Genomic DNA, 26,496 nt, shown 5'->3' on the forward strand with positions numbered 1-26,496 from the left:
GGCTTCTTTGAATTCTTGGTTGTCAGACTTCCATACAGCTTGATTTTCTCACGGTTCTGGGTGTTATCTGTTTTTAGATCTAGTTGTAATTCTTTCTGTGATCATGTAGGGAGGTGAAGCATTTCTACCTATGCCTCCATCTTGGCTGGAAGTCAGCAAGATCCATTTTTTAAGTCACTATCTTGTTCCTTGTCTCTAAGAACTCACTAACATTTCACAGCCATCAAGTATTATGACTAGTTCCCATCCACAGCCCTCTTGAAAGGGTGGAGTAGATGGCAAGCCATTTTTAGATGGAGGCAGAGAGCTCTGGATGGTGCCCAGACCCAGCTGGATTCATTCAATGCCTGTTTTCTACTGGGAACTAGAAAGCTGACATCAGAGACTCAACTAAGCACCTGGGCCACAGCACCATAGTCTGTTCCATCAACTGTTAGGTGTCCATATTTCATTTAAAAAAAGATTTTATTTGTTTTTCGGGAGAAGGGAAGGGAGGGAGAGAGAGGGAAAGAAACATCACTGTGAGAGAGATACATCAATTGGTTACTTCTTGCACCCACAACCCAGGCACGTGCCCTGACCAGGAATTGAACCTGCGACCTTTTGCTTTGCAGGATGATGCCCAATCAATTAGGCCTCACAGGTCAGGGAATCTATATTTGATTTTAACCAGATAGTTATGATGATCATGAATGACAATAGTGTGTATCAGAAAACAGGATGCTTCCTTAGCACCCTTCTTGAGTGATACACTGTCAAATTATTTTTTGTTTCAAGGACAGATTTGTTTTGAATCAGCCAAAGTTATGGATGTCATCTTGTGACTAAAATTCAGCTTTACAATGTACAATAGCTGCTTCGAGCTGGAAAGCAGTCTGCAACTACAGACCACAACAAACCCTCAGGGAGTACCTATGGTTTCATTACCACGGTCCTTGATTTGAGAACTAAGACAATACTTTTTCCTTCTTGCATAATGCAACTTGATATATTTTTGGTCACTGAACACAGTAAAACCTCATCTACCCTCATTCACATCCTACCCTCCATGTCTCATTCTTCATGAGAAAGGAAGTATGTATTGTGTAATGGTAAAGACTTCAGACTCTGGAAACAGGTCGCTTAAGTCATTTTCCAATTTATTTAGAATTACGATTCACATGAAATATTGTATTACTTTCAGGTGTACAACACAGTGATAAAACATTTATCTAACTTACAAACTGATCACCCCTGTAAATGTACTATTCATCTGACACCACACGTAGTTATTTAACGTTATTGAGTATGTTTTTCATGCTATACTTTGCATCCTGCGACTGTTTTTATAACTGGCAATTTGTACTTCTTGCACACCAGCTTTCCCCAACTGTGTGACCTTAGGCGACTCACTGAATCTCTGTAATTCAGTTCCCTCATCTAAGCCAGGGGTTCTCAGAGTGTGGCAGCATCACCTGAAGGGCTTGTTAAACCACACGTTGTGGGGTTCTATTCCCGGGGTTTCTGATTCAGTGAATCTAGGGTATATCTCACCAGGAATTTGCATTTCTCACCAGTCCTCAGGTGCCACTGCTGCTGGTTCAGAGACCACATTTTGAGAACTGCTAAGTTAATATATGTAATGCTTAAAGCAGCGCTGTCACTTAGCAAGCGTGATATGAATGTTTGCTGTTATAACACATTGTCTTGAAGTGCTTGAGAAAATACAGGTGTCTGGGTGTTGAGTCAGAAAGTGATCCACCAGTGATTGGTTGAACACTTGTGGTGGCCGGTGGCAGGTACTGGAAACTGAGCAGGTATATGGAGACAAAGGAAGATATTCCTTGTCTCTGGGCAACTTTCATTCAAGTGTGAATGTGGGAGTATATTTACATGAGAGGAGGAATGGTTTCTGTATGAAATATTACACTTATTCATGAGATAAAATTTGGCAGCATAAGCATGTGACTTTGGATTTACTATTTAGAATTTCTAAGATAAATTTACTAGTAAAATGGTAGAACTTAAGAATGTCTTTCCCAAATAAACTTTGGAAGTTCAAGTGGGAGATATATTGAGAGTCTGAGTTCATGGTCTCTCCTGGGGCTTTCTCAGACGGCCAGGCGGCTGGGAGAGATCAAACCTGGGCCAATGTTTGGAAAAGGCTATCGACAACCAGGTGGGAAGTTTCAGCGGGAAAAACAGATGCCTCCCATTTGGCTTTTAAGGGTTGAGAACAGTGAGGGAATGAGTGCCAGGGAGACTTGCTAAATGGAGATCCACCTTGCTCTGAAGTGTTTATTCTCGTAGCAGGTTTGTTCTTTCAACTAAGTGACCATCTCAGATGGCCCTGCAGTTGTAAAAAACGGTGTTTTGAACTCTATCAGCGGCACATATCTCTCCTTTCTCCACTCAGGGAGTGTTTCGCTTCACAAAAGGACCTGCTTCAGCTTCCTTGCTTCTTTGGAACAGTTCTGATTCTGTTTGTGTGAGCGTTTCTGGGATGTTACCACGTGGGCTGTCTGTCTCAGGAAAAATTGTGATCCACTCAGGATCTGACTTGATAGTTTGGGTGTTTGGGAGAGAGAGAGCTGTAACCCCCTAACGCTTTCACAGGCGATGACAGTTGGGGCTGAGCTGCCCGCACAACCCACTTCCAGGGGACAGCTGGGAGGGAAGGTTAATGAGGGACACCCCTTGCCCACCAGCATCCCATCTGAGAGCGGGAAGGAAGAAGATGTCAAGGAAGAAACACTGGAGGAGAGAGTCAGATCTGCCTTGCGCAAGTGGTACATTAGGAAGAGAATCCATATGCGAAAAACCGTCCTGCCTACCTGCTCTGTCATTTTGCTCTAATGAGGTTTCTACAAATGCCTGACCCCTGTTCTCCGTAAGTGAAAGACGTTTCTCTGGCTAGGGACTGGGTGTGCTCCTGTTTGCCAATGGTACCTTGACCCATCCTTTCTATGTCCACCCTGGCTCCCCTGGTAGCTTTCCATCCTGTGCTCTTTCATACTCGGACTACAAGAACTTTTGATAAACGTTTCTGAGTATAAGCTCAGAAGTACTGAGTCCAAGCAAAGGGTTTAGTGTAGAAAGAGCAATAACTCATCTGGGATCTTGTTCCTGCACCTTTAACAGGATTCTTACACTTATTTCTTAAAGTTCATGGCCTACAGCAGGTGATAAATAAATGCTACCTTCCTCCTCTTCTTTTCAACATGATTTGAGTGAGGGGAATTTAGGTAAGCTGAAGAAACTAGAAATTTCACCCTTACCTAAGGAGTGTTAAAGGCCCCGCTGTCATCCTGCCCAAGGCTAATTTTCGGACACCTGCCATCTGGACTCTTCGCTGTGCCTCCTTTCACCAGGGAAAGGAGAAGGGAGCCTGGTGAGGACCAGAGAACGCAGCCACAGGGACCAGGGACTTGAGTCTCTGCAGAGGCAGTAAGGTCGGCAAGGCCTTCACAAATGCGCCATCACCTCTGCAGGTCCTGGGGAAGGGTGATAACCTAGAGGAAGACGCTGAGACCATGGCCAGCTGAGAAGTTGCAATTCAAATGCAAGCATTTTGTTGGCTGTTTTCTGATTTGTTGCTTCTCAAAAATCCTAGGAAGTAACAGCATTGCACTGGAAATCCCAGGGGGCCGGGGAGAAAGAAGTTCTCTTAACTTTTTCAAACCACAAATATTTGGGCCGAGTTGGGAAAAGGTCCCTGGGGCACTGAGTTCCTATTTGACTCAAGCAGTTTGACCCCTCTTCTGGAAGTCCTAGAGCGGGGTCTGGGGACATGGACCAGGGCCTGGCGTCAGCCCCCGCTTGGCTTCGGCGCTGTGAATGGAAATCTGGGGGTGGGGGAGTGATGCGGGGTTGGATGGAGTCCCGCGAGAGGAGGGCTGTGTGAGGGTGGGGGTGGATGCGCAGAGACAGCCTGTTTTTCTCGGTGTCTGGCCGCGGAGAGACTCCGTACTCTCCAGATGTGCGCTGTGTTTATAGCTGCTGAAGCCGGGGACCCAACTGCCTCATTACTAAGTTTCCTTCTTGCGCAGCAGCCAGGGGTCTGAGCCGGGACGCAGCTGGTAGAGGCTCGCGGGGGAGGGGCTGGGGGAGGTGTCTGTCCCTCCCCCGGCTCCGCGTCTCTAACCCCTACCCCGCCCTCCTCCGCTGCAAGCCTCCCAAAATACACGAGCACACAAAAAGAAAAACACCAGCAGATTTTTTATTTCAGAGAGTAAACACTTGGGCCACGGGGGTCTGGAGGTTATGGGAAAAGAGGAAACCATCAGGCTAATCAGGCAGGCACACACTTCCCCTGCTGAAATAAAGCAGAAATCTTCGTGCGCAGGGCAGGCCGATTAACCCCGGCGCTGCCAGCACTGTGCGCCCAGAGCTGGGGCAGCCCAGGACCAAGGCTTTGCATCCAGAATCCAGGCAGTGGCAGAGGAGCGAGACCGCCTGGGCCAGGACAGAATGCCTTCCCTTAAGTCTGTGCCAGCACGTCTCTTTCCAGCTAGGCTTTAGAAAAAGACGGTTGGAACACAAGAGATTCTGGACTTAGATTCGGTTTTGCAAGAGGTGGGGCGGAGTTCTAGATGGTGGGGAGATACAGAGGTAGGTAGGTAAGGGAGCTACTTCTACCCAGAGCGTAGGTGTGGATTACTACTATGCAGAAATGAGCAAGAGAGTTCGGTGGGGCTGGCCTGGTCCAGGGGTTAGTCCTGCCACTTACCAACCGTGCAGCCACGGCCAAATCACTGACGCCTTCTGAGCCTCAGTTTCCTAATGTAGAATAATGGCTACCTCCCAAAATTATGGCGAGGAGGGAAAGCCCTCATTGAAGCTGGAAATGAGCAAAAGCATGGCTCTCAATTATTTCATATATTACTGTAAATTGATTAACCACCCCTCCCTCCCTCCCTCCCTCCCTCCCTTCCTTCCTTCCTGCCTTCCTTCCTTCCTTCCTTCCTTCCCTCCTCCCCTCCCTCCCTTCTTTTTTCTCTTCCATGTTAAATGCCTTCAGCTTCCATCCTCATGTATTTGCTCCCTGGCTGCCTATCTTGAGAGCATAAATATTTCATGGGCCAGAGGTCATAGGTCAAACATGAGACCTAATTGCACTGCGAGAGAAATGACCTTTCCACTGATCTATAGGGCAACCTTTGGCTCTTTCCGAGGCTGCCAGTGTGAGTGGGCCATCAGCGTTCAGTCCAGCCCCTGCCCCCATGCGGTCATCTGGTCAGCTGACCACCCCTCCCTCACCATCACTATTTTTTCAAAAGGGCTCTGCTTTCCGTACTCCATTCCTGAATGTGCCAGGGAGATTCACTCACAACCTTCAAAGAAATGTCTGACTCTTTTGGACTTTCTTGCTGTATAAGAACCCAGACCTTTGGACCCTCTGTTCACTCTTTCAGGTGCCATTAAAAAATAAAACAAAAACAAAAAAGCCACCAATTCCTGAAGTTATTTTAACAAGTCTTCCATACCTCTACAGACTGGTGTGGAAGCAGTGTTTGCGAAACAGAACACCAGTGATCTAACTATCCATACAACCAGGGTCTCTTTGCCTTTGTGGTTGTCACTTGAATTCTGATGTGCTTCACATTTTTTAAAAGACATATCAATCCTGGCAACGTTCTGCCAGGTTTTAGACCTGCAGATTCTCATAGAGCCAGATGTGCTTGACTCAGATGAGTTTCAGAAATGTGGGACGCCTATAAAATTGTGTGTGAGACTTTTTCTAAGGATCTGTAGCTTTTCCCTGATTCTAACAGTGGTCTGAGACCCCCTAAGAAGTTAAGAGCTACTGCCCCAAGCAAGGGGAAGGTATCTTTGTATCCCCGGAAGCACTTAGCATATTGTACTTAGGGAGGACGCCAAGCATATTCGGTTGAACTGGATTGGATTCACTGGTGTGAGCATCCTTCCTATCAATCCCTTCTCGCCACGACAGGCCTTCCCAGAAAGTGTGTTTAGACCTGGAAGCTGTTTCCATCCCATTGTCTCAGAGACACTGGGCGTTGGAGCCTTGCCTCAAGTCTAGCCACATCTCTCTTTTTTCCTTTTTCCACATCTGCTTTTATTTTATGCTCCTTAGAGTGATCTCTCCAAACACTCATGAAAGTCATAGACTGTGGCCTCTCTGCTGTGAGGCAGAGATGGGGACAGGGCAGAGCACCAAGGGAGAGCCCAGTGTGCTCCGCTCCTCATAGACTTTCCGGGGACGGAAAGATGTTCCTCAGCATCTCTGTGTCCTGCCTGGGGGAAAGTGAGCAGTGAAAACAGGACCTGCATTGGGGGCAGGAATGCAGAGCTAATGCCCCTCCAACAATGGCCGCAGGAACAACAACGCGACACGCAAGCCTCTGATGCCACGCTCTCCCAGCCGACGCCTCTGACTCCTGGCCATCCCTCAGAGTCGTGGCCCTCATGCCTGACCTTTGGCTTTTCTGGGAACCACTGTTTGTTCTATTTGCTGCCACCAACTAACTTAGACAAGAGGAGACCATTTCCAGAGGTCTGAACTCTAGTGAAAGAGAGTTCCCCAATCCCGTGGCAGCACTGGGACCTCTTAGCATCTCCTTCTTTGGTCAGTCAGATGGACATTCTTAACAGGGTTGAGGGTTTGCATCATATTGAAGGCTCATAGGTGGAATGTTGGGTTTTATCATAGAACAGGCTGACATGACTGTGGGCTATTCTTAGAGAGTTCAGTAAAACTTGGAAATAAAAAAGTTGTGTTTGCTTCAAGCAGATCTGAAATATCCCGGCTGTTCATCCGTGCTTTGTGCTTTGAGAAATCCAAGTTTAAAGTTCCTGAATGACAAAACCAACCTACCATGATGCAAAGTTTGTTTGGCATTTCTTTTTTTTTTTAACGTGGTTTTAGTGCCTCTGAATTTCCAGTTAGATAGCTTAGCTGTTCTTATCTCTCTTTCTAGCTTGTCTCTCTACTGATCAATAAAAAAAGAAGAAGAATACAAAGTAAAAATAGTTCACATCTTATTCTTCTTCAGTTTTAAAATAATCGTAAGGTAGAAGATCTAAGAGAAGGCCTTTCCTTCTAGAACAGCTTGAGGCAGAGGAGTTGCCCTTCATTGAATACTTTCCGTATGCCAAGGATCCCATGCCTGCGATCTCTTTCTTTCTCACGATATTCTTATGACAGTGATATCATTCCCATCCCACAAATGAGATGAGCAAGTTCAGAGAGGTACGGTTACTTCTCCAAAGAAGTCTAACTGTAATTCTAGGAGGTGGGAGAGCCTCATTCAAACTGGGGTCTTACTCCATGCCCGTGTTCCTAACCGTTACACAAACATTACCTGCTGCCCCAAACCTTTTTAAATTAAAGCCTTCCTTGCCACCTCATCCTTGGTGGCTAATGTCTACCCTCCAGGGGAAGAGGATATAAGCTCTCCTGGCTGTCCCACAGACCAGAGAGCGATGGGACTGTCACACAGATGGATGGAACAGGAAAAACGAGCCCCTGCAGCCTGAGTTCTCTGGGGCTTCTCTCTGGTTTCTTTTGGTCCAGCGCTGCTTATTGACATGCATGCAGGAGCCCAGTAAGTTGCGAGGCTGCAGCAGAGAATGGGGCTGCCTGCTTTGCTGGGCACTCACCTCAGCTCTGTCCCCTCAGTGGTGCACCCCCTCTGCCCTGCCACTCCTCCTCCAGCTAGCCCTGTGAGAAGAGTCGCTGAGCAAGAGCAAACCCTTTCTGGAAAGTTTCTGAAAGGTTATACCCTCGAAGCTCTCTCCAGTGTACACAGCACGTGCTGAGGTTTACACAGACTACTCAGACCTCTGAATGGGGAGACTAATTGTGGGGAAGCGGCTTTTCAGCACACAGGAGGGGCTGTTCTCTGCGGGTTTTACTATCAAAAGGCTTTTAAAAGTGCAGTGCCGCCATTGTTGAATCTTCCACAATGAATTAAATACCATTTCTCTGCTCACAGCTGTTCCCCATGAGGGAGCGTGGAGTGCTATTTTTCTCTTCCTGGCAGAGGACGTCTGCTGTATAAACCTAAGCGCTGGGGTAATGAGATTATTTGTGTGCGGATTCTTTAGGAAAAGCGTTTCTTTATTTTGAACTCACACGTGATGCGGCGCTGCTGCTCTGGAGACGGGAGAGGGGAGAGGGAGAATCGTGGAAGAGGACAGAATTGCAATGTGTCTGAGCAGACCGGCAGCAGCTTTCATCTCAGGGCATCTATCCCCAGGTCCCCAGGTCCCCAGGCCCACCGGCTGGGCTGCGGAGGAGGGACGTTCCATATATTTTTTTAGTAAACAATCACTTTCCCTTTTGCCCTTTCCAAATTCCTTTCTGATCTTGCAAGTTTTTAATGGAAGTGAAGGAACACTTGTTTTGCTCTCTACCTATTTTTATACAGAAGAGCTTTTAAAAACTTTCAGTTGTAAAATATAGAAAATCAGCTCTCTTAGGACATTCAGGGCAGTTTCCAGAATTAGGACATATTTGGCCTTGCTGGTGCTGTACGTTAAGTACTGTTCCAAGCATCCACTCATCTTTCCTTGCTTGAATTTCTCTTCCTCCTCAAGTTTTTCACTGACTTTCATAGACAACAAGCTTCAGGTAAGCAGTGATTTGAACAAAGTATCAAATCAATTAAGATTAAATACTAGTGTAGAGTTAACTCTTCTTAAAGTATCTCTGGTGCTCTTAAAGTATCTTAACTTTAGCTGCTCTTTAGATCCATTGAAGAGGATGGAAAAGATGGAATAAGTGAGCAAAAAAGGGGTTTAGATTAGTGACGGTGACATCTATCTCTGAAATCCAATCAATATTAAAGGAGTTTGTGTTTACCTCTCCCCTCAAATAAACTTGCAAGATATTTCAGAAGGCATTTAAGTAATTTAATTTTCATTATCCTTCTATCACATAAGACACAAATTTCAAAACTTTTTAAAGGAATTTCAAAGGAAGGTTTTAGGAGATGGTCCATTGGGAAACAGCAGGTCAGACCTGAAAAGTGAGCTGTTGCTCTGGGGATCCTCTGCTGCTTCCTCCGCGGTGAGCGAGGCAGAAGGGGCCTCGGGCTGGGCGCGCTGATAGGGGAACTGGACCAGTGAGATTTGCGGGATAAGGATGGAGGGCTTGAAGTGGAATTCTGCACCTCTCCCATGGCCATTGATCACTTTCTTTCTTCATTTCACGAATTCCCCAGTGTTTGGCAGAGTGGGCAAGTGGAAATTAGTCATCTTCCCATCCATGATCAGAAGTGAAAGAAAGGTCTGCCTGAAAGGCAAGAGAAAATCTGTGCTGTTTTGGTTGCCTTAAAACACGCAATCTTTCTCCTCTTTTTGGCTGTGTATTACTACTTTGCCGTGTGCATATATGCCATGTTTTGAATATTTTTATAGTCATTATAAAACTAATATATCTCTTTAAATGCAATTTGCATATTAAAGAATAGTTGCGGGAAAGGCAGTTCAGTCTCCTCATTTACTGGTTAGCACGTTGAGGTCTCTTCCGTGGATGGTTTTCTGTGAATAGTTCACCTGGATATCACACAGACATCTTGAAGTTACACCTGAGCTCATCACTGTCCCTCCTTCCTCTCTAACCTAATCTTTACCCTCCAGTCTGTCTTGGTGAGTGACACTGTCATCTACCAATCATCAGGCTAGGAAACTGAAAGTTATTATTCATTCCCCCCCTTGTGCCTTAACCCTTATGTGGTGAAGGCTCTTTTCATTTGGAAGTTGCAGGAATCTGGCTCAAGTAAACTTAGCTTAAGTTTAAAAGGGAATTTATTGACTTACAGAACTGAGAAGTCCAGTAGCAGTGCCAGCCTGGGGAATTCTAGGAAATCAGATAATCTTGTCAAGTTCCTCTTTCCTCAGCATTCCCTTGTCTGTCTGTCTTTCTCCCTCCCTCCCTCTTTCCCATCTTTTCTTTAGTTAGAAAGTAAGGTCAGAGGGGTCTATTACTGCAAGAGGAGAGAAAAATTCTAAGGAGATTAAAGCAGCAGAAGACTGCTGTATCCTCTTATTTGGTTGATCTCAAGTCTTGTCAACTTTATCTTTTAAATATCTCTTGAATTTACCCCATGTGTTTTCTCACCATTGTCAATGCCTTAGTGCAGACCCTAATTGTGTCCTCCCAATACCAGTGAGAACCCAGACTGTAGAGATCTTTGCACTGGGTTGCAATCACTCTTGTCTTCCCTGCTAGTCCACATGCATTTTGAGGGCAGGACTTTTGCCTCATACCTAGCGGGATGCCTGAATCATCACAAGCACTCACACACACAGCAGGGTTATTAAATTCATCCCTCCAGATGACTCTGATAACTAGTGAGGATTTTAAAATAAGTTAAGAAATTACTAAAATTAAAAACAACAACAACAACAGAAGCAAAACCTCTCAAATCCTTCAGAGCAAAATTCAACATTGGTCCGAAAGGCTCTTTGGGTTCTATTTTCTCTCCCTCTAAGGCCAAAGGACTTTACTGTTTAGTTCTGTGTCCCCAGTGTGTAGCCAATACTTTGCACAGAGCAGAGGATGTGAGAAATCTGTACACTGATTGTCCAAGTTTGTTGTACCTAGTGGAGGGGTGGTGGTATCTTGGTCGGCAGTTGGATCAGAAGTAATTCAAGATTTTCGACTAGTTTTAGGTTGTGGTTACATTAGATAGGGAAACCTTTCTTTACCTATCTTCATCAGTGAACACATTTATCGAGCCCTTATTCTGCATGGTATTGGGGTCACAATGTAGCTGTCACACTGTTCTTCAGAGGACATCGGCATAACCTCAAGGGACCTGAGACAGACACACCCGCGCTGGGCAGTCCGGAGAGCCCTGAGAGAGTGGGAGTGGGAAGGAGAGACCCACGCAACATGGTTTCTCCCGTCGCCTCTTTCCAGATTGTGTGAAAGTGAAGGTGGAGGGAGTTTGCCTTGCGTGGCACTCATTTGTCCAAACTTGGTAGAATGCGGACAGAGTTTGATTTGAACAGGGGTTATTTTACTGTTTAGAATGTGGTCACTCTTGCTCTGCTTTATGTATCCTTGGCCAATGTTATTCTTTCCTTATGGGCCCTGTGTTGATTTTCACCTCCCTGACCCCAACCTGGCCCCTCCTGGGCCTTCCTGCCTGCCTTTCAGAGATGAGGGAGACCCCGCTCACGCCTTGCGACCTGAATGAAATGTTCCATTCCCTGGGTCTGCTGCTGCTCCCTTCATTAGCGTTGCTAGTGTTTACAAAGCCAGGAGATAATATTTTTAGGTTCCATTTGGAGTTTCCTGGGCAGCTTCTCTCTAAGCCACTTAGGAAGTTTAGAAAAGAAGGTCATGGAAATGTTAGACGTTTTTCCACTGAACTTTGGTTAAGCAAATGGTCTTGAGATGTTGTTCATAGACTCCACTGGTTGGGCTCGATTGGACGATAGGAAATACTTTCTTTCTCTCTTACTTGTCTTGCCCTCACCTCTGAAAAGCAGAGGGTTTTTTTAAAACAACTTTACTGAGATAAGCTTTATTGAGATATAATTCACATACTATATAATTCACCAATTTAAAGTGTCCAATTTAAGGGGTTTAAATATATTCACAGTATTGCATCACCACAATTTAATTCTAGAACATTTGTCCCTCCTGAAAGAAACCCCATGCCCATCAGCAATCAGTTCCGTTCTCTCTCCTCCTTCCCACCCCGATGCCCTAGTAACCACTGGGTGAAATTTTGTCCTTATAAATCTGCTCATTCTGGATTTCTCTTACAGGTGGTGTCAAACATTAGGTAACAGTTTTGTGACTACAAACATTAGTAGTCACAGTTTTTTGTGACTGACTGGTTTCACTTTTTCAAGGTTCATCTGTTTTGTAGCATTTATCAGTACTTCATTCCTTTTTATCACCAAATCATATTCCATTAAATGGATGTGCCACACTTGATTTATCCATCATTTGATAATGGTGGGTTGTTTCAGTTTGTGTCCATTATACATGATGCAGCTATGAGCCTTCATGTGTAGTTTTTGTGTGAACGCATGCTTTCATTTCTCTTATAGAAGTGGATTTGTTGGGTCACATGGTAACTCTACGCTTAACTATTTGTGGACGTGACAAGCCATTTTCCAAAGTGGCTGCATCATTTTGCATCCCCGCCAGCAGGGCATGGGCTGCGTTTCTACACATCCAGCCGATACTTGTCATTGTTTGTTTTCTTGATAGCTCCTACAGTGGATGTGGAGTAGTGTCCCCTTGCGAGTGCGATTTACATCTCCTTGATGATGTGGAGCATTTTTCATATGCTTATTAGCCATTTGTACATCTTCCTTGGGGACATGTCTATTCAAATCCTGGCTCATTTTTAAAATGAATTGTCCTTTTACTACTGAGCTCTAAGAGTTCTTTCCTTAGTCTGAAGATACATGATTGGCAAATATTTTCTCCCCTAATAAAAGTTGCCCTTTACTTTCTTGATGCCATAGTTTGCAGCACCAAAGTTTTTAGTTTTGATCAGCCCAATTAATCTATTTGTTTCTTTTGTTGCTAGTACTTTGGTGTTATAGCTAAGAAATCATTGCCTACCCCAAGGTTATGAAGATTCACTCTTGCAAATCATGTGTTTTTTTTTAATAAGAGTTTTATATCTTTATCTCTTACATGTAGGTCTATGACCCACTTAGAGCTAATTTTTGTGCATAGCGGGAAGGGGTCTAGTTTCTTTCCTTTGCATATGTGTATCTTGTCCCAGCACCATTTGTTAAAAAGGTTCTTCTTTCCTTACTGTTTTGACACTCTTGTAGACAGAGATTTGTAAATACTTAGGGCACCTATGTTTACAAACTGCCTTCTTAATCTATGGCATAAATAATCATTTGTTTTGAGTGGTTCTTCAACATTGCTCACTGTGGTAAATGAGAAGTTTCTGATGTGTAGTGGGTGAGCTTAGTGAGTTGAGGATACCTGAGTTCCAAATCTGGTTTGACATGTGATTTTTTTTTTTCTGAACTGCCCCCCCACCAAAAATTGCCATATATTCTTTATTTTGAACCAGATACTGTTGAATATTTTACACACATTATCTTATTTAAATTTTACCCCCAAATCCTATAAGTTACTAGTAACTTCATTTTATAGACAAGTAAGCTGAGCTTTACATAGTTGAAGTACCTTGCCAAAAGCTACACCATTAGTAAGTTGCAGACTCTGAATTTGAGGCCAGGTTAGCTGGACTCCTGTGTGGGGCCTTGAGCGAGCTGTGTGAACTAATAGTAACCAGGAAAAGGCAATAGAAAACAGCCATTATGTACGCAATTTGAGAAGAATGCAAAATCTGAAAATCTACTTATGCTAAATGGTTATCAATTTCCTCATCTCTAAATAGGGACATGCCCCTTCCCCCCAGTATTACAATGAACCAAAACAGACAATATTTAATTTTTAATTTACTTCAGTGTGTTTTATTTCCAAGAAAAAAAAAGTCAGCAGACTTTCCTAGGAAGATTTCATCAAATTTTATGAACTAATTGTACCCATCTCATTTAATGCAAGTTTGTTTGTCTCAGATGTTAATATCGATACTTACTTTTTAGGGTTTTTTTTGTCTTATCTTTGATGGGTTTTAAAGAAGGTCACTAACAGCTGTCTGGAAAACATCCTGAATGCATAGAGTTTGCCACAAATAAAACACTTAATGGAATGAATATATTCAGTTCAGGCATCTCAAAGGCACAAACAGCTACTGTGAAGCCAACAGAAGCAGAATACCTTGTATATCGGAGGTGTCACTACACGTGACACTCAAGTCAACCCTGCACATCCTCTGACCACCTTTTTCTCTTCCCCCCTCTGTCAGGTGCTCACCTGGCCTGTGGTGGAGATGTGGAAATAGGTGACTTTAGAACAATGAGACCTTTCCCAGAATGTATTGTGTGTGCGTTTGTAATGCCATGCCCTACTTGTATGGAAGTCTCTACAGGGACATGTTATTCTGTCATCCCAGGATACATATATAAATGGAAAAATATTAGCAATCTGTGTTCTGTGACCAGCTGCTTTTGCTTGTAATGCTTCCCAGCATTTTCCCGCTGCAGCTGTGAGGAGATGTGTGGCAGGCACTGACCCTCCGAGTGCAGGGGTGCACTTCGTGTCAGTTTCCCTCGCCCCCCAGTTCCCATGGGAAGGGAGCGGAGTCCTTCCTCCCCTTTCCCTTAATTCCCGACCCTGATTTCTCTCTCTCCTTCTCTGGTTCTCCCTTGAGCTCAGGCAGACACAACACTTGGGACCCTGCAGTATCCACCTCCCACTGGCAGCTTCACTCATTATTGCCTATTTTGAGTGGCGATGGGTTAGAGTTAATGCATTGATCATCTTTTTGTGACACCATGCCTTCCCTCTGTCTTCTGCTACACACACTTTCTTGGTGGGGAAACAATGACTCAGAAGGTGATGGTACATAAGTGGTAAAAGGTCTAATGAGAAACCCAACAAATGATGACAAGAGACTTGGCAGAAGAAGAACCACATGTAAAGGTCCCTTAGTGGCAGGTGAGGGTTATCTGGGACCTAGGAATGATTTGAAAGGATTGAGAGAATGTGTGTCTTCAGTATTTGGGGCAGCTGACTCACATGTGGTTGTGCAAAGCCCTGGAGAGTCTCCACCCTGGACGGACACTGCGGGCTGGGGGCTGGGGGCTGGGGGCTGCCAGCTGCCCTCTTCTTCGACATTCCTCAGAGGTGCTGGGAACTGATGCTGATGGAAGCACTCTGTGACCTTCAGGACCAGACAAGGGAACTCATGCAGTTATTTCAGTCAGAGGAAAGGAGCGGTGCTCACTCACATCTACTTCTGAGCTTTGACACCTAAAGGACTTAAGATGACCTGAACAAAAGGACAATTTAAGTGAACAAACAAAACAGACAGACTCATTGACAACTTAGAGAAAAGACTGTTGGTTGCCTGGGGACAGAGGGTGTGGGCTACTGGGTGAAAGAGGTAAAGGGATGAAGAAGTACAAATTGGCGGTTACAGAATAGTCACGGGGATGTAGAGTACAGCACAGAAAATAGTCAATAATATTGTAACAACCTTGCATGGTGCCAGATGGATGCTGTAAGGTATAGGATTGTCTAACCACTATGCTGTACACCTGAAACTAATAGAGAATAATAATGAATTGTAAACTATAATTAAAAAAAATGAAATAAAATGAAGTAAAAAAAATAAAATGACCCAAACCCTATGAAGATAGCATGTAATGGATGGCTCTTAATTACTCTTCTAAGGAATCCCATTCGCAGGGTTACACAGCCAGGTTACCCTGAAGTCATTACTCAAATAACCTGCTAACTGGAACGTATTGACATGAACTATCCACACGCTGCTCTGTATAGTCAGTTCCCGTCCCTTCCTCTCTTTAACGAGATGGTTCCTGTGTGTCTTGATTTGTCTACATTACGCCTTTTGGTATTGCTCAAAATCTCAGCTGGTTTTAGAAAGCAGCTATTTCTATCCCATGTAAAGTAGGCTGTTTTCTAAGACCTTCATAACATTGTGTTTACCCAGGGTACGTAATTCTTTTACCCAATATCTCCATGACAGTACTCACGTTTACAATACATGATTTTTACCTTATGTTCTTTGATTAAAATGCATTGATTATATGCATCTCATATTTCTACTTGATTAATATGGCATTCACACTCATAGTCATTTCCAATCATTCTTCTCTTTCTACCATGTTCTCTATTTATCTTTTTGTAAACAGTATTCCTGCCATGTAGTTTATTTGACCTGTCCTTGATGAATTAACAGGTGTGGTTTTTACATGCTCAGTGCTCAATGGCTGCTTTGTATTCATACCAAGGGGTATCATGTGGAGACGGTTCTACATACAATTCAGCTCTATGTGCCTTCATTCATCAGAGGTCTTGGGTGAGTCTGCCTTAAGGCAAGATGTTAAAAATGGAGGTGCACTACGGTAAAGGCGAGTAATAAAGAGCTTCTTGCTAGCCCAAGTTTAATTTTACAGCCTTCAACCCTCTCTGATCATTTGATAGTGAGCATTCCGCTTCAGCAGTAGGGGGCCTGCAGGAGCAGAGTTGCCCACCCAGGGAACGGCAGTGTTTGCTCCCTTGGGCTCAGGTTGGAGTTACGAGTGCTTTTGGTGAGGCGATTACTTATTACTGTGATGGCTACCGCACAACCACGGAATCTCCTCTGTGTGTTTGCGCTTCGATTTCTCTCTCTACATGGAAGGCATCCTCAAATATTAGCAAAACACATCTTATTAAAATTGAGATTGTGGTGGTAAAATAACAAGCAAAGCACTGATCCAAAATGTCATCCTATGTAGAAGTAAATTTATACAAGGATCCTTAGGCAGTGATTTTTGCTACAAGGCTTTGTGATTTAAGAATTGGAATCATTCAATGACTTTGGTTGTGTTTAAATGTTTGGGGCTTTGGCAGAGTTCAAATTCTGTTTTGCCAAGTGCGTTAATGTTTTTAATGCTAATTTTGAGGCCCATGACCATTTCATGGAACATTTAAACTGTATGGGATTTCTTTATAATTTAGTCATCCCTCATCTGCATAGGGCATCCAAGCAAATTAGTGAGTCTTCATAAGAACATTTGGAAGGAAAGGTTTGTGGGGTCTAAAAATTAAATGAGCTAGAAGCCTCAAAGACTGGAGTTGGTTTGAAAAGTTAAGCTCTTGAGCTATTAAAAAGATTTAGAAAATGGCTGGCTGTGTCTCCTTCAATTTTATTATTAAAAAATATTGTATCTAAAAAGTGTGTGTGTATGTGTGTGTGTAGATGTACATGAGACTGGATAATTTCAAGTAGAGAGAACTGTGTCTTAAAATGTTAATATTGTTTTCCTAGTGCACAGGCCATCCGTAGAGGAGCTGGCAGTAGGCCTGTTTCTACTATTTCCAATCCCGTGGAATCTCGAATGGTCATTTTATTCATTCATTCATTCATTCATTCATCCTTTTATTCATTATTTCATTCACTCATTCATTTATTCCATTATCTAGTCTTTCAACATTGATTAAGCAGCTACTTTGTTACTATGGTTGCTACTGGGTTTTAAGCTGGAAATGGAAGCTTAGATAGAATATGGGCCCCACCCTGGAAGGCCGAGTTGCTTTTCGGCCATGTAGTGAGTGCTCGGCCAGAGCCTGAATGTGCCGATTGGAAGCAATTTGCCCTGAGAACACAGAGGAGGACGTACAGGACTGTGTCCAGGAAGGGCCTGGAAGCCTTTGTGGGGACGGGGGTGGTGTTTGCAGCTGTGTTCTGACAGATGAGCCGGACAGGTGGACCAGGGCTTTCCAGAAAGGGACAGTGCATGCAAGGGTGAAGCTGCAGGGTGTATTCAGAGGACTCGAACACATCCCAGGTCATTGGGATGCAGGGTCCCTTTGAGGGAAAGAAGTGACATGTACTTCAATGGTGGGCAGGGGCCAGTTTTGGCCTTTCAGGCTACAGTTGGATTGTATCTGGTTAGCAAGAAGAAGTCTTTGGAGGAATTTATTTCTACAACTTGCTTTTTAAAAAAATTGTGGCCACAATGTGTCCTCTTATTTCCGCCTTCCTCTCTGATCTTTCTCCGAGGAACCTTCTCTTTGACACAGGTCTGAGGACTACGACCTGAGTGGAGACCTGCCTGTGGCTGCCCTGGCTGCGTCTTCCCCAGGCTCTGAGACTTCGGGTGTAAGTCCTCCATAAATGCTCCCCACCGGTGGGGAGAGCAGCACTTTCAAACTGTGATGCTGGCAGATCCACACCAGAGATTTTTACACGGTGGCAGAAACTTTTCTTTCCCAAATCATTTATTTTTAAAAATAAGAAATTTCATACTATTCCATGAAGCTGGAGGTAACTCTAGGTCTGAGCTAGAGATGAATATGCAGCATGAACCAAGGAAATACCATGGAGAAGATGGCTTTTCAAAGGCCGATGGGGGAGCTTGTAAGAAGTGGAGCACTGGCTTGTCTATCTCTAGGAGCTTTGCAGAGGTTTTGCAGAGAGGAAAGCTAATCAGGAGACCTGCATGGGGAGAGAGGCGTGTTATTTAATTAGCTTTACAATGGGCTGACTTGAAGGCACGTGGTGGTTTTAATAGAGGGAGATAGATGTCCTTCTTTGCAGGGCTAATTGTTGGGGAAAAGCAGGGTCTTTGTTCTGGCCCAGCATGAGGGCTCTGATCTCTTGGAGCCTAGGGCTGCCCCTGCTTATACTTTTAGACAGAGCTATTCAAGGCTGCTCTGTAGAGAAAAGAAGAACAAGAACAGTATTGTGTGTGCAGGATCAGTGCCCAAACCTCCCCAAAGTCACTAGGAAAAAAAAAGAAAGAATGAGAGGACCCGGCCATGTGCATTTTGGAGTATTTCCCCACCATTTATTTGCTACGCTTGTTGGAAAGGGCAAAGCTACACTTTAATCAACTTGGAGCTGAGGCGGGGTGACTTAACTAAGTACTCCCAGAAAACCAATTAAGTTCACTTTCCCAATGATATGGTGTTAATCTCGCCAAAACGGAACAAGCAACCAGTGTGAAGACCACATATATTCCATGCTGCCAGCTTTGATGGCTCGGCGCCAGGCACCGGTAGTGCCAGCAGACAAATTATGTAGCTGATGGCCGCTCAATAGTGAAATCTGTGTTGTGAGAGGGCAACAGACGAGCAATGATGTGCCGATGGCTGATGGGTGGCTGAAGTGGCCATGAGAATACCTTTCCCTGGGTTCTTTGGGCAACTGGTCAGCATAGGCAGTTGCCACCAGCAAGTTTTACTCATCTTTACTCAGCAAGATGAGTAAAACACTTCATCTGAATTCTGGGTAACAAGTCCAAGCTCAGAGGGAGTGCTATGTGGGTCCAACATCCTGGAACTAAACGCACGTGTATGGCCCAACTAGGGGTGGTTAGAGGTGCAGGTTTACAGCACAACTTAAGCTGTTAGAAAACTTTTGGCTGTTAGGAAAGGAGTTAGGTAAGGAAAGTGTGAGGTGGGGTCATACAGTAAAAGACTTGCATGAAGACAGTGCAGTGGTGTACTGCCTAACGGGTGCTGGTTTGGAGCCGGCCTCAGAGCATGGTATAGGGCGTGTGCTGGACAGTGTAGAAGATTCTGCTAAATGGCTGACCAGCTTGAAAGCCAACTGGCGAGGCTGTTTGTGGAAGATCTTGTTTTGCTCAGGTGGTACAAAATCGCTGAATAGGTACCAAACCTGCAACCCAGAGTGGAAAGAATCCAACATTGGAAGGAATCCTAGAGGGTACATATGTTTCTATTTGTTGCTAATGTATAATGTAGCTGTGAACACACGATTAGAACTTCCACAACCACATTTCACATCTATACAGTAGGAACCAATCCCCTTCCACCCAAGAGGCTTGGTGTCAGGATTTGTGCAGTTTGCAGACTCAGACCTAAAATTATCTTTATCTTTATGTCATGATTTTAATAGCACACACCAAGAGGGGCCACCGTGTCCTAATATCTTTGGAGAACACTATGTGCCACAGTTTGAGTGAACTTCCACAACAGTCTTATACTCACTACATCCAAAGTCACACTTAGGTTTTCAAATTAAAAACAGCAGTGAAGTGTTGTTGAGTGCACCCTCTGTATCCAACACAGTATGAGTCACATGACACCTATTCGATCCATGTTCAGTTAGACTCTGTGACCTGGGCACTGTGCTCGGCTCCATGCCACAGGTGAAGAAACTGTGGCTTTCAGAGGCCGAAGGACTGATGGCTGGAGAATGGCCAGGATCAGACCCAAACTGCTGTCTGTCTTCTGCCGGAGCCTGTGCTCTTTCCCAGTCGCCTGCAATTGCCTCCGCAGTGCATTCGCTGCAGCCAGGAAACCAAGGCCTCGTTTGGCAAGAAACTGCAGGTCTTTATATAGGCTATTTGCAAACATGGATATGTATTTGGAAGTGTCTCCTTACCTCCACAATATAGTCAATTCAGTTCAATTAAAAAAACAATAGCATCCACAAGAGAACATGTTAGCTCACTGAAAATGAGGAAGGTATGAGGAGGCTGGGCCTTTCCTGGATCTGGACTGGCTGCTGCCAGCCATCTGGTCTCTCTCAATGTTACGGAATTCCCTGAAAGAAAAGTCCATCATCTTTTTGATGTTTAACAATTCTCTGCATTATTTAGAATTTTTCATTCCTGGAAAGGGATGTCTTCTGGGAACCTTCCCCAAGAGAGCTGTCTGCGGAGTATGTTTTCCTCCCACAGTCTGCGGCCAGCTCCCCACCCAGCTGCGCCTTCCCCGTCCCTCCTCTCCCCTCCCCAAAGGGTCCCTAGTGGCACTTCCCACCCAAGGTCTTTTGGTGATGAAGTCTTTCAGGATGGGTTCCCAGTCTGGGGAAAACACGTGTTTCTGATCAATCTGGTGAAACACACTTCCACAAAGAAGGAACTTCTATATTTTCTACTTTCCTCATTCCCCACGTTACCTATAATTACTTATGATTTCGAGTGCTGAATGCTTGAAAGTGCTTCCCAGGCCTGACTGATTAAATGGCGCCTCCTTACATGTTACACATGGTCGAGTGTGCGTCTCCCCTCTTCACCAACTCGAAGGAAGAAAGGATTTTATTGTATGGGAGCCCATCTAGATAGACGAGACGTGCGCTGGGGTCTGTTCCACCTCATGCATCATCGCCGGACCACGTGCTGCATTCCGCCTCCGTCACAAGGGTGATGCAAGGGGCCGAGTGAGCGCAGCTGGCTTCCTGTAAATTAAAGGAGGCTCCGTCTCTTCTTGGCCCTTAAGAGCAGAGAATTAAATGTGAGCTGTAATCCCAGAGAAGTTGACATATCCCTTCTTGAGGTTGTTTTTCAACTGTCAACTTCCTATCAGCGACACAGTTGGTGCTCAGTAAATTCTAAATATGAATCATTACGCTGGATGCCCTAGAGTTGTTGTTTTTTTATGGGTTTACCTTCCTGCATGTTCATGGAACGGCACTCAGATTCTGGGCACATTTTTCAGATCTGTAACAGCAAGAGAATTTAAGAAAAGCTCTGCATTGCACTGCCTTTGTTACTAGATTCAGCAGGGGCAAAGGGAGGATTTACATGAGGTCTTTAGACCCCAATAATGTTGTGCAGTGAATAATGCTAATGGAAAGATGGAAACAGATTCCTGCGTGAGATGTTCTAGATGAATGCGATGATGGACTCAGAGAACGCTGGTTTTACTGGCTAGCGAGATATTCTCAGTGTGAGACATTCCATGCTTCCTTGGGCCTCTTATATGAACCCGGATTCGAAGGAAGTGATGCCAAAGAACGTGTGCTCCTGATCCCCACCCAGCACAGCTCAGGGGCAGCAGTGGGTCCCAACCAAACCCGTTGTCTTTGGTTTTTATGGTTTAAGATCAGTCTGCTTTCCCGTTGACACATCTCTATTGCTCATTAGCAGATATAACCACTTAAGTGTGGAGAGGAGAAGGCAACCACAGACCAGCCAGCAAGAGACTTCAGGCCTTCTGTGCCTCTGCACCACCTGCGAGGTGGGAGGGGCTTGGCTGACTCACCCTCCCCTTCCTGCCCCCATTCCCACTTTCAGCCTGTCCCCTTCCTTACCGTAGGGGATGTGACAGTGTGGCCAAAGGATTCTAACAGTGCAATGCTTCTGGGGACCTGACCACTTATAGTAAATTTGAGAAGGTGGAGGGGAATTCTAACAGGCATGGGGCTCCCCATAAAGTGTCTAACAATCTATTCATGGGGAAAATTGGGTCCACTTCGTGCATTCTCTTATCTTTACAAATAATGAATATAGTGAGTGCATCTTATCTTCATGATAATCAGTGCAATAAAAGATTCAACTTAAAGTTCAGAAATCTCTGAAGGCTGTTTCTGAGCAGCAGTCTGAGACTACGAACAGCGAGCTACAGGGAAGTTCAGGTCAACAACAAAACAAGCAGTTTGCTTTGTGGTGGGCTGAATGCCATTTTCACGAACAGCTGTGCCCAAATATACTCAGATGAAAAATGTAGCAACTGAGGTGACCTTAGGCAACATTTTCCTTTAAGGGGCTGGGCAGCAGACGATGCAAGGAGATGAGAAAAAATAGTTTATAAAGACCTTTCAGTTGGAAAAGAGTCACTTGGTTATCTTTTTAGTCTTAAACTTTGAGGAAATTTAAGTCTCACAAAAACTGTAAGATATCTGAGTGAAAGATCTGTCTCTGGGATGCTAGGAGGTTATCTGTTCTTTAATTAGATAAGCAGCATAGTTTACTGAGCAGCCCTGTCTCAAGCTGGGCACCTAGGTTACAAGGAGGACTGAAACCGGTCCCTGCCCCGAGGCAGCGTGGGAGGCAGCGTGCATGTTCAAATAGGCACCAGGGGGGTGCACAGGCTGCTGAGCACAAAAGCGGTACCTTGAGGGGATGGGAAGGGAAATTCTTTGCATACAGCAAATGTTCACGTGGGGAAAACACTGAGAAAGAGCCTCTGTGTTCAGTGTCGATTTTTGGTTTGACCTTCGTTTGCATCTTCTGTGACCTGCTGAGACCCTGTCACTTCCATTCTACTCTGCGTCCCTTGCAACTGCTTGGGACTGAAGCCCCCTATTGATTTATTTTACTGTTGTTCCGTTACTACTGGCCATGCAGGGCAGTGAAGCTGGCTCTGAACCACCAGATATATCACCAGGCTTTATCTTCATTTTTGGGATCTTGGGGTTTTAGGTCTTAGAACGATAAAGACATGGATTGCTGTGACTCTACCTCCTCATGTCCCATCCTCCCCTTCCTTCTGGCCCCCAGCTTATCCTTCCACTGTTCCCAAGGGAGGTTCCTGCTACTGCTTCTGCCAATACCATCATCCCATTTCCTGTCTGGGGTATTCTTCCTCTGGTATTATCTGCTTCCTCTGTCTGGCTTCCAGTATGAAGGACAGGGTGAAGAAATTCTCCACCCCGTCTCTGCTCCTTCATCTCGAGGGTGGTAAATGCTAGTCCTTTGGGGCAATTGACTTGGCATTTCAAAATGAAAGAGGGAGGAGAAGGGGGGAAGATTCCACAATAAAATTATCTTAATTTGAGATGCAGACCACAACTGCAGAGAACATCTGTTTTGAAGTCTGATGTTGTCTTTGTAACCAAGAGCAGAGCAGGGTGAGATCAGAGGGGGGCCTTCGCCTCCCAGCAGATGGAACCACCCGCATCCTGGGGAGGGGCCAGGAGCCTGCTCTCAGGGGCACCGAGCACCTTGCTAGGAGCCTGGTTTTCTTCCTCTGCCATGTTATTAAAGAACACTGGTTCTCCCGCCATCTCTGCTAATACCATCATCCCTCCACCTCCCCAGGAGGCCAATTTAGGACAACTTAAATTGGAATCCAAATTACATGATCCCCAAAGGCTCACAGGGCAGCGGGCCTTCTGCATTATCCTTGCCTGGGAGGGAGCCACATTCCTGGGAAACATGCTCAGGCTGCCACTCCGGGTGTGGGGGAAGCCTGAGGACCCTGTAGCCTTGCCTGGCAGCTGCCCGCCTCTTTCTGTGTGATTGGGGTCAGATTTTCTGCAAGCGGAATACGTGATGTCTAAACTGTGGATTTTAAAATGTCTCCTGGTCTGTGGATGGGGCCAATCCATCCCACATTGTTGGGGCTGCAGATGCAGCTGAATGGCTCATAATTACAGTCTAAAGAAACTGCAGACGGCGATGGAGCAAACCCAGACCCCTTTTCTCCTTACAGCCCATGCCAAACTGTCTTGCACAGGGAATGATAGTGTGGTTATCCTGTAATGTACTTGCCCCAAGCCAACACATTCAGTGAAGAGATGATTAGATTCCTAGAAATTCTCTGATCATCTATCTGTTCCTGTGTACCTTGTACCCTGCTTCGTGTCTCAGGGGGTGTCCGGCAACAGACCACGCTGAATGGCAGTGGCTTCCACAGCAAAAGCGCCATCTGTAAATGTAAGGAGCTGCCAAAGGAGAACTTCAATAATGGGGTCCCCTTCTAGTCCTGACGCTGCCTTTTTCAGGCTGTGTGGCCTTGGGCAGAATGACTGACTTACTCTCTCAAATTCGTTTTCCAACCCCTCTGGTAAATGGGAGGGCTGGACTTGTCTCTCTCTCTAAGAGACTCATCTAATTCTAACACATGACAAAGCCAAGACCTAGGTTTTGTCTCCAAAGAGCCACCACACATGATCTTCCTTCTGCATTGGAACCACAGCTTTCCTGTGGCTCTTAAAACAAATACAAGTGCACAGTTTTCTCTTCCAATCAGGTAGTGCTGGAGTTTCCCAACTGATACCAAAACTGGGTGACTTCTCAAATCAGGAGCTAAGGGAGGAGGCTTGGGGATATTTTTAGATTCGACATGGGCATCCTCCCGATCTCTGCCTGGAGACAGCTCAGGTAAATAGAGGGTCCACCTGCTCTGCAAAGGGGATGATCACAGAAAGACAGAATGTGATTTCTCCAATATTCTACCTTGTACTGGATCTTAACGACAGTAACAATGATTTAACATTAATCGAGCACTCTTTCTGACCTGGACACTGTGCTAATTTCTTTGTATGCATTTTTCTCATTTAATCTTCCAAACCACCCTAAAAGGTGGGTGCTATTATTATCCCTACTTGACACATGGAGGAGCTGAGGTTCAGGACTGTGTGACTTATGTGTAGTGATTCAGCGGGTTAGTTGGTAGAGCAAGAATTTGAACCAGAGCCTTACTCCATAGCCCACGCTGCTCACTTTCATCTTGGTTTTATTATGGAGAGCTTTCCCCAGGCAAATAGGCCCCAAGTCCTCTGCCCTCCCCCACCTCGCTCCCTGCCCCCCCCAGTCCCTCCTCCTGCTTCCCTCCTGACTGCCGCTCCCCTTCTTGCTCATTGTTTATTGTACCATCTAAACAATAGCTAATGAGTCTGTATTATTACATGGTAGGGAGAGCCAGGGGTGATTTTACTCCCTGAAACAGAGATGAGGTTATGACACAAGAAAGGTTAACTGGCTTTGGTGAGGTCACAGAGCCGGCCTGCATTCAGTGACAGTACCGTAGGAGCCCCCCACTTGGGTTCCTGAATTGACCTTAAGGCCTTTTGACATCAGAGTTCAATTAAGAGCCGTATTTTCATTTTTCTTGCACTCTCCGATTTTCCATTTTACGGCTGCTTGATAATGGGGGACGGAAGCTGCAAGGCATGCTCTGCTCCCTGCGTTTTCTAATCGCCCAGCTTATCACAGAGAAACCTCGGCTTCAGAGTTCAGCTTCAGAAGCCGGTTTCTGTGACGAGACTTGCCTTTTCTCAAAGAAAAACAGCCACAAACTCAGACAGGTTGTTAATTGAGGAGTTTTTCTTCATTTTAAAAAGAAATCTTACCTTCAAACCAGTAAATTAACATCTGTGAGTCATCAGCCTGTTCGGGACCAGCCGTTAGTGGTCTGAATGGTTTTGTACTTCACCTCTAACAAAGCCTGTGCTCGCTCGGAACTCAGAGGTCCTTCGGTTCGTCGAAGATCAAAATTCAGGAAATAGACACCTTATTCTAGCATGCTTCGGGAGAGGAAGAGTCTGTCTTCCGCGACTTTGAAATCAGGTGTATTTCAATATTTAGTTTTTATTGAAGTTGGGGTGGAGTTGAGGGAGGAATGCGACTGAGAACGTTTGTTTGTTTATTTATTTGCATACCCCAGGAGATTCTTATAAAAAATGGGACTATTTTCTTTATACAGTAAGTCCAGTTCCACACCCCTGTCCCTCAACTTCTGCAGCCTTTATTTTTTTGATCCTTACTGACAGGATGTTCCTGGTTTAAGAAGCCTCAACACTTGCTGGATGTAATTCCCCAGGCTTAAGGAATGCTTAACAATACAGTTCTGTTTTCTCCCAAGGTTGGGAGGAACAGAATTCCACATTACAAAAAACGCTAAGAAGTATGTCCTTGGTAGATTTTCCTTGCATGCCTTAAACATCAGATATAACCTAGGAACAGCTTGCCAAGTGGAAGGCAAGGCTCAGATGATCTTGTTTTGCTGGTGGGGAAACTGAGGCACAAATGAACAGGAGTGACAGGAGGGCTGGGGAATTAGAGGTTCTGCTCTGCCACGCCAGAAACAGGGCAGACCGACGTCAGAGTCACTGACACATTTTAGTTCATCTCCATAAACCAGAGCATGTCAGACTCACTTGATCTTTGACTTCGAAAGAGTTGGTGGCAGAGTAGAAGTCTACGTAACCAAGAAGTTGATGGCTCATCATTCGACACAATTTATGGACCATCTGCCATGTGTCAGGCACCAGGGTAGGCATTACTTTTAAGATATGGTAAGACAGAAATGGCGTCTAAAGTCCAGAAGAACATTTAGGAAAATCTACTTGTGTCCTAAAGAGAACAAAATTTTCATTGATCAAAACTGATTGATCAGGTGGACACTTGCAATATTTGAACTTGTCCATTTCAGTGCATCTTGTCCTAAGGGAGGTTTCAGCCAGAAGGTCAAAGGATAACTTTTGATAACGTCTATACTCATGA

General features: G+C 45.0%; 1 protein-coding gene and 1 long non-coding RNA gene across 3 annotated transcripts in view; one reads left to right on the top strand and one right to left on the bottom strand.

Moving 5' to 3' along the window:
* Positions 1 to 26,496, top strand: part of ETS1 (ETS proto-oncogene 1, transcription factor) — a 128,195-nt gene that overhangs the window by 34,867 nt on the left and 66,832 nt on the right. The window lies entirely within an intron of this gene.
* On the bottom strand, positions 17,792 to 25,442 carry LOC123832501. 2 transcript variants are annotated; one of them, XR_006788080.1, is made up of 3 exons: positions 25,344 to 25,442; positions 20,524 to 20,758; positions 17,792 to 18,011 (listed from the first exon to the last, which is right to left on the bottom strand). It is a non-coding gene; the product is annotated as an uncharacterized LOC123832501 (long non-coding RNA). The 2 variants fall into 2 exon arrangements; XR_006788079.1 differs by having other exon boundaries at positions 17,792 to 20,087.

Source organism: Phyllostomus hastatus, unplaced genomic scaffold, assembly GCF_019186645.2.
Source record: "Phyllostomus hastatus isolate PE091 unplaced genomic scaffold, TTU_PhHast_1.1 phas_scaffold_193, whole genome shotgun sequence".
Classification (NCBI taxonomy): Eukaryota; Metazoa; Chordata; class Mammalia; order Chiroptera; family Phyllostomidae; genus Phyllostomus; species Phyllostomus hastatus.